At 40.6% G+C, this 18479-nt stretch overlaps 1 non-coding gene across 1 annotated transcript; it reads right to left on the bottom strand.

Moving 5' to 3' along the window:
• Window positions 1–11407: 11407 nt before the first annotated feature.
• Window positions 11408–11570, bottom strand: LOC119815983. Its single transcript, XR_005285652.1, has one exon. It is a non-coding gene; the product is annotated as a U1 spliceosomal RNA (small nuclear RNA).
• Between the last annotated feature and the right edge of the window lie 6909 nt (window positions 11571–18479).

Genomic DNA, 18479 nt, shown 5'->3' with positions numbered 1-18479 from the left:
TTCAATATTTTTAGACTTGGATATAGTAAACACAATCATTGTATAGTATTTGTGCGCTATTTATGCAACATGAAATCTTTGTGAGTAGATTTTGTAGTCTGATGTTTATGTTGGTGTGAGAACATATTCACTTGTTTGTATCGTACTTATATTTAACTGAAAATTTATGTCACTTTCCCAAGTTTTAGAGACAACATATTTACTTCAAATAGTTTTTACTTCACAATGGTTGGAGAGAAATATTTGTAGTTAGTAACAGCACTTACTGTATAATCACGGGGAAGTAGCTCAGATCTTTTTATCCCTGGCAGTAAGTCAGACTCCTACCCATATCTGTAACCCCAGCACGTTAGGAAGCAGAAACAGGAGCATCTTTGGAATCTGATGGCTTAACTCCACTGAGAAGATACAAGTCCCAGGTCAGAGAGGTGAGACCCTGTCTCAAAGGAATAGGTGAAGAATAATAGGGGATGACATCTGACCCCCAGCACGCATGCACACACACACACACACACACACACACACACACACACACACACACACACGTAGTTGGATGTACATTCCTCATCGGCATGCGAATAAGCACATACACATAAATAAGTAAATAAACAAATCTTTTAAAAAAAAACAGTTTATTTCTTTTCTTGGATTCTTTAGGATGCTGCCAGACAAAATAAGTTTTGCATCAGTTCATATATGTTTTGGGGTTTATTTGATCATTCTGGGGGTTGATAGGCATGATGAACACCTATGCCCATCTCTCTCTTTCTCTTTTTCTCTCTCCCTCTTTCTCTCTCCTTTTTCCTCCCTTGTTTTCCCTTTAGTCTTAATTTTTTTTTGCTCAGAAATAATTTTTATTTTATCTTGTAAAAGTCAGCATTGTACTATTGCAATAGAATCAACTCTTCCTGGAAGTGCTAATGTCTTAGTCGAGTCTCCCTCCGCATGGCTTATCACATCCTTCTCCTATTTCTAACACCCAGTATCTTCTTTTCACGGCTAAAGTAAACCCAGATTATTTTCTGCTTTTAAAAGGGAAACTGCTTTTAGGAGCAAGACTCCATATAAAAGACATACACAAATTCATAATGACTTTGAAAGACAGAAACTCTTGAAGTTAAGAATGAATACTCTAATTAAAAATATTTCCATATAAGAGATTATTGGAGAAAATCATTTGTAGCAAGAAAAGGGGACAAAGAGGGACATTTTCTCAAGTCTCTGGTACTGTAATCCACAAACAGGTAATGGCCGATATAGAAGGAAACCTTTCAGGTAGGCTATAGGCTCAAGGCATTTGGGTATTTCACACAAAACCTTAATAGGTGGCTTAAGACATTGTAGTGGGAAGCGGCGGGGCTGCGTCCCGCCGCCCAGTTCCCAGCAACCGGCTAACTTTATCCGAAATAATTACACGGAAACTGTATTCTTTTAAAACACTGCCTAGCCCATAGTTTCAGCCTCTTATTAGTTAATTCTCACATCTTTCTTTAACCCATATTTAGTAATCTGGGTAGTACCACGAGGTGTGGCTTACCGGGAGAGATCTTAACCTGCATCCATCTCGGAGAGGAGCAGCATGGAGACTCACCACGCGACTGCCTGAAGCGTCTCTCTCACTCTACTTCCTTGTTCCCACAATTCTGTTCTGTCTACTCCACCTACCTAATTTTCTCTTAAAGGGCCAAGGCAGTTTTCTTTATTAATAATGAAAGTAACACATAAACACTCCTCCATCATTTCCCCTTTTTCTGTTTAAACAAAAAAGAAAGGCTTTAACTTTAACATAGCAAAATTACATATAACAAAACAGTTATCAAGCAAGTATTACAGTTACAATATTTAAATCTATTTTATCTTTTATCATAACTAAGGAAATCTATAACTATCTATTTATTCTTCAACTCCATCAAAGACTCCAGAAGGATATAATATTACCTAAGTAAATAAGTCATTTGTAACTTTCAAACTCTAGAAATGACAGAGACAACTCGCTGCCTAGACAGTCACCCAAAGTTCCTCTGTACCGTTGGGGCATCCATCTTCAGCCTTCAGGCCCATAGTGTCCAGCAGACTTTTTCATGAAGCAGGAAATTCCAAAGACAGTTCAGTCACTTTCTGCTGTGTCCTGCAGAACGTCTCGCAGACTCTTTCATGAATCTGAACCCCGAAAGACCATCTCACCTTTAGGCAAGTTCAGCAGTCCTCTCTCTGCGGGTTCTTTGTGTCCAGTTTATGGAACAGTCCAGGCAAGAGCATTTTCTTGCCCAAATGGCTAACAAACTCCATAAGTAGCCTCTTCGATGCCCATCTTCCTCTCGAAGTAGATTGGTGCTGCCAGGAGCAGACGTGTCTCATTGTCATGAAAAACCCTAAGTTATTAAAACATTAAATGCCATATTCTGCAGTCTTTGAAAGATATGAAGAATGTCTATCAAACTGAAATATATCTCTACATATCTATAAAATCTAATAACATGACTACAAGCTTAACTATTATCAATGATTATCCATTAACAACCTATATTTCCTAATTATACATTACATTTTTAAATGAACTACACAATTACAATACCTTAATCAAGATCAGAAATACATATACATATAACAAAATTGACCTTAAAATCTATACCAATGCAAATTCATATCTATATCATCTCCCCCTTTAAATGTAAAAGAACATTTATAAACAATATTTGGGAAAATGGGCGCAGTTTTTTCTCTCCAAACTGCTTCCTGCTGAATGGGGGCGCTGTTATTTAGGTCTTTCATGGTGTAACCTGTGTGCTAGGTTCCTCTCAGTTGGCAGTTGAGTGAAGTAATTTTTTGAAGATGTTCACAGCAACCTTTCAGGAGGGCGTGGTCTATCATACCATATTGGGATAGAAGCAATCCACAGAGTCTCGTCCTCTGTGAAAACAAAAGAAGAAACTCTTTTCCAAAGCATCATGTTCTTAGATCCAAATCCTGAAGTCATACCATTAAGATGTCCATTTTGGTCTAGACTGGCAGCCCATATAATGAAATGTCTCTCTGTATTTAGCTCCTTTACAGTCAAAAAAATCAAAGAAAACACAACAAAATACATAATCCAGACTCTCTGTGAATTTTCCATTTTTACGTGGCTTATTTTTACTCTATCACTTTACTTCTTTTAATCTATAACTATCTGTACTCTGTCTCTTTAAAGACTTTACCCCTTTTTTTAGGCATTAACTTTATTTTTTATATTTTCTTCTCTCTCTCTCAAGCCTACATACATTCATCCAACACTGTGACTCATTTAAAAGTCTTTTATGTCTGAATCTGTCCTATTGTGAATCTGCAATTTTTTAATATCCAGGAGCACTTCTTAAAAGGTTAACCACTTCTTAAAAACTTAAGTAAGCCACACCTCGTGGTACTACCCAGATTACTAAATATGGGTTAAAGAAAGATGTGAGAATTAACTAATAAGAGGCTGAAACTATGGGCCAGGCAGTGTTTTAAAAGAATACAGTTTCCGTGTAATTATTTCCGGGGGTAAAGCTAGCCGGGTGCCGGGTGGCGGAAAGCTAGCCGGTTGCTGGGAACTGGGCGGCGGGAACGCAGCCCGCCGCTTCCCACTACAAGACATAAAGGGAAGAAACCTGGGTAGGAGCATCAACCCCGCTGTCTGAGGCATCTCCAACTGGATACAATACATCCTACACAGAAGGAGGCTGGGTTTGGCTATTTGCAGCACCCAGCAGTCCTCGGGGCTTCTCTGCATGCTGGCCACTGACACCTTCTCTTCAGTAAGTCCAGTTTGGTATCCTCCATAGATCTGCAACAAACAGGAAAATGTTGGTCTAGTTCTGTTTAAACATAAGCAACATTCTCCATATTTCTCCCTAAAGCAAGACAGAGATCAGACTACATCAAAATCAATAGTTTAGAGAAATGACTATCATTATAACTTTGAAAATAAAAGACATAAATAGGATCTATATTCCTCATTACTTTTTAACTTCTCATTACAGATGGGAAGTCCAATGCCAGAAATGAGACTTTTCTTCCCTAGATTCCAGGATTATAAAATCAGACGTTGAAAAATCATCCTTTTGCTGTTTCGATTTGTTCTGATTCTGGGGACCATTTACATTTCTTGAAATTTATAGAATAGTGAAATAGCCAAGTATTTCCCAGAAAACTCCAACCTTAAAGTTGCAGTCAGAACCGGGACTTGTGTTGAACCAGTGTGCGGACGTGGATCATTAAGGAGCAGTGGAAGCGTTACTCATGTATTTAGAAGAGAGTTTTCAATCTACAAAGGGCTTTAGGATGAAAAAGAAAAAGAACTTACTAATGATAAAGAAGAAGGAGAATGAGAGAGTGAACACATATCTCCGATGAGTAGGCCATAAATTTGGTTATAATATGTAATGTAATTTTCTTTCCGAGGGAAATCCAGTGAGTATATGTGTCTCTTTAGTACCATTGGGGAAACCTGTAACAGCAGCGTAGGTATGGCTCTACTGAAAACGGCCATGAGGCTGGTCTGCTTGCAGGGAATGAGGAGAACAGAACAAGCCCATCTCAGCAGCTACGGCAGCTTGTTGTTTTCGGAAAGTCACTTCAGCTTTCTGATTAGCTCATTTACCGAAAGACAGACAGCAATACTTCCGTATCTCACTCAGAGAACTGTGTCGGCCCAGCACCTTGCTGGACACACTCTTAAATTAGCCCAAAGTAGTAGGGAAGGGCAATACATACCTGTCCAAAAAGGGACAAATGTGGTAGTGAATTGTGTGTTGACATAGCGACTCACAAATGCCAGGAATGAACGTTATTGTCAAAAGAAATTACTTTGTATTTGTGTCATTTCTTCTTGAAATTGCAACCACAAATAGGGGCAGTTTTACTCAAGCCCCCAAGGCCTGCTAAGTTGTAGTTAGATGCAGACAGAAGATAGCTGCAAGGAATAATGAGGACTTTTCTCCTTCAGTCCTAGGAGTTTGGGAAGATGTCATTTCTCTAAAAGGGTCTAGATTCCAGCCTGTTTGCCAGAGAGTTCTGTATCATGATCCAAAGTGATGTGTCTAATTTTAATGCCGGCAGAAGAGGCACGTATTTGGGGGAGCCGGTCCTTTGGAGGGTCATTGCAGTTGCCCATGGACTGGATCAGAACTGAATGTTTCCATCGTTTTCATTAGCAAGTGGAATGATTTTATTAAATGTTTACCTGACCAGGAGACACCTTTCCCCCCTACCTTCTAAAGGATAAATAGGACAATTCATTTTAACTCACCAAGATACCTTACTAGTAAAGACCTGATGAAGCCGTTATCTGACTTAGCATTTGTGTCTAGCTGAAGGAATGTTCACGGCCACAGACCCTTCATATTCCAGGGCACAGCAGCTGAAGGAGAGGAAGTGCCAGGACTCAGGGGTGGGCCAGGAATCCATTCTCAGGCCCTCAACATATTACCAGCCTCATCTCTGGCACCTCAGGCATGTGACATACTAGAAACCTGCATTTATTCTTACTTAAAATATAAATGTGCACATGTAGATATATAAAATAATATTGCTTTTCTTGACTCCATAAACATGCCTGGAGCTTATGTTATTTATCACAGACCTTAACCTTTCCAGACAAGTTATTATTCTTGGAATCTCGGAGGCATGATTCCACGATCATTCTTCATGCCTTTTTATACTACTTTAAAGAATGAAGCAGTCATGTGGAAGAAAGAAAAGAATAAATAGACTTTTCTAAGAAGAGCTGCTACTGTTTGGAAGCCAGAGAAAAGAGGAGGGCCCTTAAGTAGGCTAGACTCACTCCTTGGTAAGGGGCTGGTGTCACTTAGTGAGTATAGACCGGTAGATTCCCCACATTTCACCAACATGTGAATTGCTCAAAATCCTTGCTGTTGCAGAGGTTCTTGCATGGCCAGGCAGCAGTTTCATCCAGAGAAACATTCCATTCATGTCAAGGGACATCCATGAGACTTTCTGTGCCTTGGGGCATATGGAGCTGGGACTGTAAAGGATGAGATATTGACCTCGAGGCCTGTATAGTTTCCTGGGAGCATGAAACACAGATGAATAGTCATGAAGCAGTGATCACTGGGTGAGAAGCAATACAAGTAGAGCAAAAAATAAATTAAAGAGGGTCTAAAGTTTAGGTTCATGTTCTGCCGCTTCTGTGAATTTGAGGAAACCATTGATTTTCCTTTAGACTTATTATTTCGTCCTTCAAATGAAGGTTGGAATACTGTAAGATTAAATGTGGACTTTAGATTTAGACAAATATGTCCCTCGGTTAACCTTTGACACATTAGGTTTTGCTTTTAAAAAATTACAAAAAGCTATCCCTGCCCTTGTGCAGATCATGCTGTTGGCTTGTTGAGCAGAGAGTTTGGATTGAAGAGCAAATCTTACTGGGCTCCTTGGCACACTGCCTAACTGGACAGTCACGTGCTGCTCTCATTGGTCTGTCCCAGCTTTGCTACTTATTTGCTTCCTGGTCTTTAGTGAGTTACTTAGTTGGTGTCCTTCAGCTTTCTTACTTATTAACAGGGAGTTTTTAACAGTTCTGTTTCTTGTGTGGATAAAGTTCAATACCAGATATAAAGTAATAGATATGTACTAAGATTTAGTACGATCAGAAATGCAGTCAGAATGATTCAGAAAATGCCAAGACGTATTAAATAAACAGCGTTTTGGGAGAACAAAGGAGAAAATACAATCACTACAGGCTCAATGTGACTTCATAGAAAACATGTGCCTGGACTTGGCCCATTAGGGTTGAAGGGTGGGGGAGCATCTTCTCTTGAGTAGCACATTCTAAGGGTCAGCACAAAGAGTGAAAGACCAGCAAAATTCTCTTTCTCAGAATAGAAGAGTTATGTTAGAAGATCCAAGAGAAGACGATGAGGATTTAGAAACACCAGGTACTACTATCATGGAAACAAATACCAAGAGAGGTAGAATGTGCTAGAGACGTTCTTCTGGTGGTAGACTCTGCCATCTAGGATGTAAATACCCAGGAAAGGAGATGAGCCAGATTCCTCTTGAAGTCAGACTGACCTCTGGTCTTGAAGAAAAGAAAAGTCACCAGTAGGCACATCGTTCATCTTAGTCTAGGTGATGCAGGGAGTGGAGAACAGAGCATAGGAATCTCTGAGTTCTGCAAAAGAACCTAATTACTGTGACATCTTTAGCATTTCTGAATCCAAGCCCTGGTGCAATGAAACAAGATATACTATCTCTTCTACCTGTCCTGTAATTCCTATTTGTGGCTGCCTGGCTCAACTTTTCTTCTTTCATGAGGGCAGAGACAACCCCCCCCACACACACACACCCACACAAGCATGCATGTACACACACACACACGTCTATACACACACTCAAAGAGATATGAATGAAGACTATGTTTTGAACACCTCAAACATTCCTGTGCTTCTCAGATGCATAGGTGTGCGATGTGTTTCAAATAAGTCACTTTGTTTCCTATTTTCATATATAATGAGTTGTATGTAGAATATTAACATGTAAGAAGGAGAACACATATTCTCTAGCTAAGCACAAAATCAAATGACAATTATTTGGTGGAGCAGGGAAGAGAACACTAGACTATGATCCAGTGTCTAGGTTTGATTACAAGCCCTTCTGGTAACTGCGTACTTTTCTGAAGGTGAAAACTGAATCTCTGTCACTGAGGAAATTGTCCCCTTGAGCCGGGTGAGATGGCTGTTGCTGTTACTCTAGTCTCATTAATCTGCCTTTCCTCTCTGGTAGCTTATAAATGCCAGTGTCCCTAATGTTCGGACATTTTACATCTCAGTGTCTAGGAATACAGTACTTGGCAATCCTCTTTGGGTTCATGATCCTAGGAACTCATATTTTTTTGTTTTACTTTGAGGATTTTTCAGATATAGTATTTTTAATATTGCCTCTTCTCTTTCTTTTGTCAATTTTCTATGTTTGAGATACTAAGATTAGACTTAGACTTTCTGAATTTTTTCATATTACATTTGGTTTTATTTTTCATGTTTTTAGCTTCCAAATAGTTAGTTTAACATTTAGCTTACTAGTTTGCTTTTTGGTTATTTTTCTTAAAAATCATTTTATTTTCCACTTTACCACATGGAATCTTTAAAATAGCTGCCTAGTCTTGTTTCATAATCTCCTGTTTTTGCTTCACAACTTCTTGTCAGAAATGTGATTTTTCTCAATTATCTTCTTGAGAATATTTTAGTATATTATTTTGAAAGCTTTTCAAATTACAATTTTATCCCTGCTTATTTTTATGGTGTTAGCTTTTCTCAGCCTATCAGGGTTTCTGGTTGAAGGCTTATCTTCAAGAACATTTTTATATGAGTTGTTCTTTCTGTTGTCTGTGAGAGAATCCCTGTGCATGCTGAAGCTCTGTGTATCTGTCCTCATTGACAGGGCCAAGCACTTTACAATCCACTTTGACAAAATCAGGAACTTAAAAACACCTATTTCTAAGATTTACAGGTTTGAAGTTCTGTAATCTCTTTGTCTTTTTAGGTATAGAAATACATTTCAAGCAAAATTGCCATGTCTAAAATATTCTCTCTTCTCTTTTCTTTAACAAAGTCATATAAGTATTTTCAGATAAGATCAGGGATGTTCAAGGTGGTATAACTGTAGACAATTGGCTTAGGGTTTCTATTGCTGTAAAGAGACACCGTGACCATGGCAACTCTTATAAAGGAAAACATTTAATTGAGGCTGACTTACGGTTTGTGAGGTTTACTCCATTGTTGTTGTGGAAGAAACAAGGCAGCAAGCAGGCAGACATGGTGATGGAGAAGGAGCTGAGAGTTCTAAGTCTTGATCCGTTGGCAACAGGAAGTGAACGGTGACACTGGGCATAGCTTAAGCATAGGAGAACTCAAAGCCCACCCCCACAGTGACACACTTCCTACTCCAACAAGGCCACACCTCTTAATAGAGCCACTCACTTTGGGGGCCATGTCTTACCAACCACCACAACAATGTTTTCAAAGCAACATGTAATACATTACTAAAATGTTGCAGGATTTCAACCGAGGTAGCTTCTGTTGATTCTTGACAAGGTCTTCTTGAATCCTTCTGAACAAAACCAAAGCAGTACTTAATATTTCCGTGTGACTGGGAGCCATATTATCTGATATGATGTCTTATTTAGGTTTCTATTGTGATAAAACACCAAGGCCCAAAGCAGCTTGCAGAAGAAAAGGTTTATCTGGACCATGCTTCTACATCATGAGCATTTTCTTGATTAATGAGGGATCTGGGACAGCCTAGCCCACTGTGGGTGGTGCCACCCTTAGGCAACTGATCCTGGGGTATAGAAGGAAACTAAGCAACCCAGAAGGAGCAAGCTGGTAAGCAACATTCCTTCACAGCCGTGCGTCAATCTTTCCCTCCAAGTTTCTGCCTTGGATTCCTGCCTGATGCTCTTTAGTGAAAGAGTGTGACACGGAGGTGTAACCCAAACAGACTCTTTTCTTTCCAAGTTGCCTTTGGTCATGGTGCTTATGGCAACAATAGAAATCTAACTAAGACATATGACAAGTTTCTTAAGATGAAACAAAATTGCTTTTCTTAATAGCACTAGCCACATTTCAAACACCAAGCTGTCATATGTGGGGAGTGGTTCCATATATGACCACTCTTAGTAGTCTCAACTTAGCAGCTATTTAAGCCCTGTCCTGATGGAACAGAAATTTTGATTGATCACAGTAATATGAAAGACTTACATATTTTACCTGTTGGGAATAGTATCAACAATTACTCAATTACTTCTCCTGTCCATTTTTCATCTGAATCTACTTGTACAAAGATGATACATGGTTTTACTATGGTCATGTGGAATATAATGTAGCTGAAACAACTTCTGACGTCTAGCTAGAAGTTCAAGAGCAAGGCAATGTCTGCAGGCCTTGTTTTCCCTGAGGTTTCTGTATTTGGCCTTCAGATGAACATTCCTATTCTACCTCTCACCCGACACTTTCTCAGAGAGGAGCAGCCCTGGTATTCTTTCCATATATTCAAGGTTCTTACATGAACAGCAACTAGACTGGACTAAGCACCATCACAATACCCTAATTTTTTCTGCCTTGATGTCACAGATACACAACATGTAGAGGTCTAGATTCTATGTCTGAGAGAATATTTGCAATACTTCTCTGTGTTCCCCTCGCTGCTCTCTCCTGTTTCCCTCTGCTCCTTCAGTAAGACCAGGCTCTCTGCACATAGACCTTCTATTTTTATCATATACACACATACCAAAAAAACCCAATTGCATAACAATTCTTCATATAGAATATTTTCTACTTTCTGCTAAAATACAAGGGCTGAATTAGTGTAGCAAGATCCACATGATTAACCACAGTGAGATGAATGATAGTTTACCAAAATTTAATGACAAACCCAGGTAGTTAGGATGAAGTCAGGGAAGATGGTATTCTCATTTGAATCTTGGTGATGACTTTGGTCCAGAACGTCATAGGCTGACTAAGAGATTCAAGAATCCTTGTTGGAAATCTCTCCTATTTCTCAAGGGAGAATTGAAATGTCTCTAATCCCTCTAAATTTCATTCTGCAGTAGTTCTCAACTTTCCCAATGCTGCAACCTTTTAACACATTCCTCATGTTGTGGTGACCTGCAACCATAAAATTCTTTTTCATTGCTACTTCATAGCTGTAATTTTGCTACTGTTATGAATCATAATGTAAATATTTCAGAAGACAGAATTTATTGCGCGTGTTTGTAACCCACAGGTTGAGAACCTGTGCCCTGGAGACATTTTCCCCTTTATGAGTGGCTTCATTAACTCAATCATTTCAAGAACTAACTGAGACAAGAACACAAATACCTCGAAATAGAAAGGATTTATTTCCACCCTTGTCACATGGTAGGTACCCTCCCATGTCTTCATCCTTTCTCATTTACTCAGCCTATCAAGATTGGTTCAGTTAGTTAAAGTTCTTAACCATATGCTGAAATAAGAAACAAACAAATTATCACCCTGATATCGCTTCCACCCCTGAAAGCAGTCATCACACTCCACAGTACAGACTTAAGAACATTCTCGAGACACAGTATGACTGAGAAAGGGAACAAACTCATGATTTAGTCACAGTGTCCACGTTCCATAAACAGAAACTTGACGGTGCTGTTCTGGGGACCAGCCTGCAATTCAAGTTTGCTGATCATAAATTGAGTCATTGCAGAGTGCATGTGAGTTGATGGTGCCAAGCTCACGGGGAGTTGGCCGGCTGATGAAAGACCTTGGAGTCTGATTTCAGAGGCTCCTGATAATTACCGAGGGTGGTGTCTTTCTCACGAATATCCTGAGAAGTCTTCCACAGACCTTTCTTCAGTTTCTTTAAAGAATTTTAATTTGGGAGTGGAGAATTTTTTTTCCAGGGGAGAGTGCAAATATAATCCTCCACTACCACAAATTATGAAGTTGAGTTTCCCACGTTTGGGGAAGTTGTCAGGGTGAGCACACCGAGAGTGTGCCGGCTAAGCCTTGTCATGCGAAACTATCTTCATGACCACTGTATCTCCCCTGCCAGGGAAGAGTAAGAAAAAAATCCTATTAAGGACATCCTGCATTTAAAAAATATGTTTCTTGAGTAGCAGTTTTGCTCATTATGTTAGAGACAATATTTGTGGATATCTAACCAATAATGTCAGCATCTTTGAAGCCATTATAACGTTGAAGAAAATGGTATCTGTAAGTGGTATCTGCCATCATTATTGGTTTTGATCATAGACTGTGAAAGACTCATGTGAGACCAGGAGATGGTCCCAAATGTAGGGCATGATCTCTGGGTTCAAATCCTGGCTCTGACGTTAACTGTCCATGCTTCGAACAGGAGAAACCTCAGTTTTTCATTGGAAATAAGTAGAAACTATATATAGTCATGGGAAAACCATGAAAAATATGTATAAATGTTGGTAATATTATCATCCAACCTTCATTTGATTCTGATTTTTTGTTTGTGAGTGCTAGGTGTAAACCATTTTGTGCATTTTGAACATTATTTGAACAACAGTAAGCTGACCCATGGGATTTTAAAATAGGTTGTTGAGGTGGAAAGGATTTGCAGCCAGAAATTCTTGGGTTCAAAACCCCACCTTATTTACCCATATAATATTGAATTTACCCATATAATCACTTCATCATTTATATTATCCAAAGTTCACACACACACACAGAGAGAGAGAGAGAGAGAGAGAGAGAGAGAGAGAGACAGACAGACAGACAGACAGACAGAGACAGAGAGAGACAGACACACAGAAACATGGACAGACAGACAGACAGACAGACACACACACACACACACACACAGCAGTTCTTCAATGTAGCACCCAGTAGGCATCCATTGTACACTCTGCATATATGGTCCTCTCTCCTTTCTCCCATCCTCTCCTTCTATAAAAATCAATCAGGGAACAGCTGGAGTGGAACATATAACAGGGGGCAAAGGGCAGAGAGATCGGTAGATTTAGCCAGGCCAAGCAAGAGAATTGGGAGGATATAGAAACAGTCCATGATGATCTGATCCAACTGTTAAAGAATACAAAGTCTATGGGGAAACTTATCTTTCAGTTGGTCACCAGTCCCCAAAGAGAGCTGCGATATGAGAGAGCATGGAAGAGATGATAAGGAAGGGTTCTTGAACTTCAAACTTCCCTTAATTATCACCTGACAGTATCTCATTCTAAGCCAGGAAACCAATCTGAAAATAAAGAATTAAGTTCCTTAAGATCCTTGAAACAATAAGAATTCACATTGTGCTAGTCAATTTTTCTTTTTGTCAAGTTGACATAAACCAGGATCATCTGGGAAGAGGGGGCCTCAATTAAGAAAATGCCTCCATTTTCTTGATTCAGGATTGATGTGGGAAAGCCCAGCCCATTATGAGCAGGGCTGCCCTGGGCAGGTGGTCTTGGGAGGTATAAGCAAGGCAGTTGAACTTGAACCTAAGGAGCAAGCCAGTTAGCAAGTTTCCTCTGGTTGCTTCCTGCCTCCGCTGCTGTTTAAGTTCCTGCCCCGACTTCTCTCAAAGATGGATCATGATTAGACTAAGTAAGTCAAATACACTCTCTCTTCCTCGGGTTGCCTTTGGTCATGGTGTTTTTTACATCAAGAGAAAGCAAACCAGGCCACACAACAAATGACAGAACTTCGGATGTTTGTTCATGTGTGACTGTATCAAGGGCCTCTCATTTCTCAAGGTGACTCTTCCTGCAACATTTCTTTACTGTGTGAATAGATGGTACACACTCAAGGTCATTCCTGAAGTCTTAGAAACCAAGCTGAAGTGGATCTTTGTGGCTGTTAACCTCAGGACCAGATTCATGGACTAGGTTCTCATTAGCCACGGATGATGGGGAATATGGGGGCCAGTCTGGAAAAAGCCTATCAGGCGCAGAGACACCATGCCAATCCTGACACCAACATGGCTTCTCTGGGATTCCAGGCAAGTCTCCGGAGCCTTGAATCTCCCTCTTAAAATGTGGATAATGAGCACTGTACTCCTGCCTCCCAATGATGAAGATTAACACAGATTATAGGTGATTATAGCTATGATAGTGTTGTGTAAAAACAAACACTGTTATTATCTCTAGTAACAGTCTCCTCAAGTTCTGCCTTAACTGTCCTGGGCTCTTATCCATGGGACACTTCATAATGAGATCGTTAGGGATTCCATGAACCAAAATTTCCTGGGATGCCGTTCAGATTGGTTCAGAGCATGTCTGAGACTGTGTTAGGAGATGAAAGCATTTGCATGTCTAGTCCAACCGTCTCTCTTTATGGGTTTTTTTTTTTTTTTGGAGGGGTCTTTATAGTTGTTGTTTGGGTTTTTTTGTTTTTGTTTGTTTTTTTTTTTTGTGACAAAATCTCAAGTAGCCCAGGCTGGCCATACAATTTAGAATGAACTTCAAGTCTTAATCTTTTTTCCCCCACCACCCAAGGACTAGGATTACAGGCTCTAATTTTTTTTTTCCCCCCTCAGGAGGAGTTCATTCTAGACAAATAAATAGACATGCTGTAGGTCACTCCACTACAAAGTGAAGGTCTTGGTGTAGCAACGAGCCTATTGCTTCTGTCCTGTAGAAACTGAATCCTTATTCAGTTTTAAAATTGTGTAGGCATGTGCATATGTGTATGTAGGTATGTATTACACATGTGTGTGCCTAAATGTGTAAAATGTGTGTGCATGCATGTGGGTATGTGTATGTGTGGTAGTATTGCAGGTGTGTTACTGTAGGACATCCAAGCCCCCTGCAGCTGAAGTTACAGGCAGCTGTGAGCCATATTAACAGGGTGCTGGGAATTGAACTCAGGTTCCCTACAACAGCAGTACATGTTCGTAACCATCGAGCCATTTGTCTAGCCCACTGAATCTGAACTTCTGTTTAGAGGGTGCGTGAACTAAACATACCTCTTCAGTTTACTGTAGCCACAGCTACTGACTGACCATTGCTCATTTTTCCCTTGGGGTCTCATAAACATTCCCCCTTAATTTTTAAATGGTCAACATAATCTTCATTCCCTTAATGGCCACAGAGAACTTTTTGAAGTCCCTCTCCCTCTTCCTCCCTCTCTCTCTCTCCCCCCTCTCTCTTTCTGACACACACACACACACACACACACACACACACAAACACACACACACACACACACACACACACCACTTTCAATAGTTCAATGCTTCTCTATCGTCTTCAACATAAATGCAAAATTCCTAACAGTAGGACATAAATTGACCAGGCATAGCTGCTCTTCTCCCATCCTTCCAAGTTTCGTCCTCTGGACTGTACCCTGCAGACTTCCAGAGCTGCTTCTCCATTAGCAGTAGCTCACTGCCTTCACTTTGAGAGGGACTGTCTCCTGCAAGCCCTCTTTCTCTACTTCCTTATATGTCAAATCCCTTTCAGCTACCCAGGATACAACCTACTCTCCTTGTTCCTGTGCCCCAGGTGTAAATGCTGCTTCTCTCCAGAAGCGTCTTCATTATTACATCACAGAATGTAAGTTGGAAGAGAAACTATGGCTGGCAGAACTGACCTTCATTTCAAGTCTGTGTCATTCTTGGGTATCCACCAATCTGTGTCTTCACTGAGGAGCAGAGCCCCAGGGGAGGCTTTTTATGAAACAGTTGGATTGGGAGATATGAGTCTGGAAAAGAGATAGAAAAAGATGTATCTCTTTTGCATGTTTGTGTGCTGTTTTGTAAGATACTTAAGTTAGTCAGCCAAGTTATGTCATAATACTCCCCGCCCCAACCAGCAGCTTCTGTCTGATTCCATTTCTTGACTCTTACTCCCTAAAGTTTCTGCACCACGTCCCAGACAGCACTTTGTATGCAGAGATGTGGGCACACCAGCAACGGATTTGGCTTAGAATAGCACAAAGAAAAGCTGCCGCTCGGTTGCTTTCGCGGCTTTCAGGTGACTCCACTCTCCTCTTGCTGCTCTTCTTCCTTGTCCCCTCTTTGTTCCCTCTAGCTGATGTCATGGGGCAGCGTGTGGTGTGATATAGGAGGAAGGCTGCAGGGAACTCAGTTGTTCCCAGAAACATTGTTTATCTCATAGGGAGGAAAGATGGCTGTCCTGGAAACAGAATTCAGTAACAATTGCACAGCCCTGAGGATCTCCCATGTCTATAACACTCAAGCCTTATTACAGCATATAATAGCCTTGGAATTAGGCAGATATTAGTGTTAAACCTATTTAGTTGGGGCCTTGATCTTCCATTTTGGTATTTCCAAGGTCAACATGCTATTGTGGATGGAAGAAGGTGTGATCACTTCCTCTTACTCCCATGGTAGAGGATGGAGTCCCATCTTTAGTGTGGGAAGTCCTTCTGTATATGTGCTGCTTTAATTGGTTAACAAATAAAGACACTGCCTGGCCTGTGATGGGACAGAGTAGAGCTAGGTGGGGAAAACTAAACTAATGCTGAGAAAAAAAGGCAGAGTCAGAGAAGCTATGTAGCTGCCAGAGGAGAAAGATGCAAGCTGCCAGCTGCAACTTTGCTGGTTGGCTATGAGCCTCATGGTAAAATATAAAATAATAGAAATGGGTTAACCAAAGTTATAAGAGCTAGTTAGCAATATGCTTAAGTGATTTACCAAACAGTGATTATTAGTCACATGAAGCCACAGTCTAGGACTTGAGAAAAGAGGGGGGCTACATGTGTACACTGTCTAAGAACTCGGGAGATGTTCCCAGAGAAGGGTTGGCTTGCGTGTTTCCTTCGACAGCCACAGCATGAAAAGAAGTGAAGATCTGGCTAAGTGCTGAGACAGAGGGCAGGAAGACGCTCAGGTCTACCAGTTACTAACAGAGCTAGCAAGGTAAGTCGGGAACTAGACTTAGGAAGTTCAATGAGATTCACAGTTAGGCATTTTATACCCTATGCAATTCAAGGGTATCCAGGCAGCACAGCAAGTGTGAATTTTTATCATATCCTCCCTCTCTACTGTGTACACCGCATTGCCCTGAAGAAAATGCCCTTATTCATTGGAACATCCCCTGGGCTTTCACTAAGAATTTTCTCTCTCCCACAAATAACTGTTCATCAAAGAATGCTGTCAAGGAGCTGGTTTGTCCCTTGATGGCTCAGTAGATAAGGAGGCCTGACATTAATTTGCCTAATGAATAACATGGTAACGTCTTGGTTTGATGAGTGTGTCGCACATTCAGCTTCATCAAGTGGCCATCCCTTAGAAACCGATTGAATCTGTTGGTATCTAAGATAATGAACAATGTCAGCACTTCAGAGATTATAGAGCCATGCCATAGGTAGGGAAGATCAGCCATGCTTGCTGGAAAGGCCTGGAGATATCAATGTGGTCCCCACGCCAAGACTAGGCTTCCCACCCTAGTGGAAATCTCCTCCAATTCTTCCTTCCTTAGTCTCTACCTTGGAATTTCAAGATTTCACTTGTGAGAACAAGGCTGACACACAGGTAAACTCACAGACTGTGACAACATACCCACGACCTGCAAACATTCACACCAGATAAAATCCCGGCATGGAAAAGGGGAAGTGGACGAAGTCCCACCCCTGGCCAGGAAGCTATTTGCCAATGATAAATGCTTAAAAAGGCAAAAATCAGTTTTCTACAAAGCAATGACACTGGGTATATCAGCTGCACCCTAAGATAGTGCCCATGCCACGAGTAGCTAGCTAACAAAACAGACTCCATGTTTTTATATATTTTTGTTTATTTATTTTGATATTTTCTTTTTCTTTTGAGAGAGAGAGAGAGAGAGAGAGAGAGAGAGAGAGAGAGAAGGAGAATATGAAGTTGGATGGGTATTGAGGCAGGGAAGGTCTGGGAGGGGATGAGGGTGAGAAACGATATGATCAAAATACATTGTATGAAAAAAATTCATGTGAGCTCTCAGCTTGATGCCAGGCTTCTTGACTGTGATGGTGATTGGCTGCTCTCCCTCTGGAACCATTCCCAAGTAAACCCTTCCTGCTTTAAACTTCCTTAGCCATGATGCTTTATCACAGCAATGGAAAATTGGCTAACCCAGCATGTCTCCATGTTTTGATTCACGGTAAATATGCACTATGCGAGAGGCATGGACAGTCTGAGAAAGTTTTTCTCAGTCAATGCTGAACAATCATAACTGGAACGAATGAATGGCAGTAAGAACTTTGACTATGTTAGCTCTTGAGGTATAGTTCTCTTAATTGCCTTGCCTCCATGAAAGTAAAAATATCTACATGAGTATTTTCTGACTTTAATAATGCATGAAATATTGATTGATTTTATTTAATATTTACTCAGAGCTCATACTCTGTGTCAGGAAATGCTAGAGGCATCTATGTGTGCCCGACCATCTGTCTACAGAATGTAACTATGACTTTGGTCCTTGTGCAGGTATAGGAGCAAAAGATTAAAGCAACTTAGCCAAGAATGAGCAAAAACAGGGTTCAAACTTGGGTTTTCTGGTTCAGTGGCCCTTGTACATACATTGCAATTGTCCTATGCTGAGGGTGACCTACTGCTCTGGTTTCTTCAGAACTGATTTATGGGATAAACTGGGGCAAGTTTGTCTCCCCAGCTGTGCTCTAGAATCACAACAATTGCAACATGCCTTTTAAGGATAAATCTTTCATCTAGGACTTTCATAAAAGGCCGCCTCAAGCTGGATGGCTTAAACAACAGAAAAGTGTTACTGCATAGTCCTAAAGTCTAGAAGACTGAGATCAAACATGAAGAAAAAAGGTTATTTCTGAGAGCTACGAGGGAAACAAAAAGATGAATTGTAGAGGGTTATCTTAATATTGGTGTGAAATTCTTCATTCTCTGTCTCTGTCTCTGTTTCTCTCTCTCTCTCTCTCTCTCTCTCTCTCTCTCTCTCTCTCTCTCTCTCTCTCTGTGTGTGTGTGTGTGTGTATGTGTGTGTGTTCATGTCCCCTTTCTGCCAGAATAGAATTCACACTGCATTAGTGCCT

This window comes from Arvicola amphibius, chromosome 5 (genome assembly GCF_903992535.2).
Source record: "Arvicola amphibius chromosome 5, mArvAmp1.2, whole genome shotgun sequence".
Lineage (NCBI taxonomy): Eukaryota > Metazoa > Chordata > Mammalia > Rodentia > Cricetidae > Arvicola > Arvicola amphibius.
This window is presented reverse-complemented; position numbering and strand designations above follow the sequence as displayed.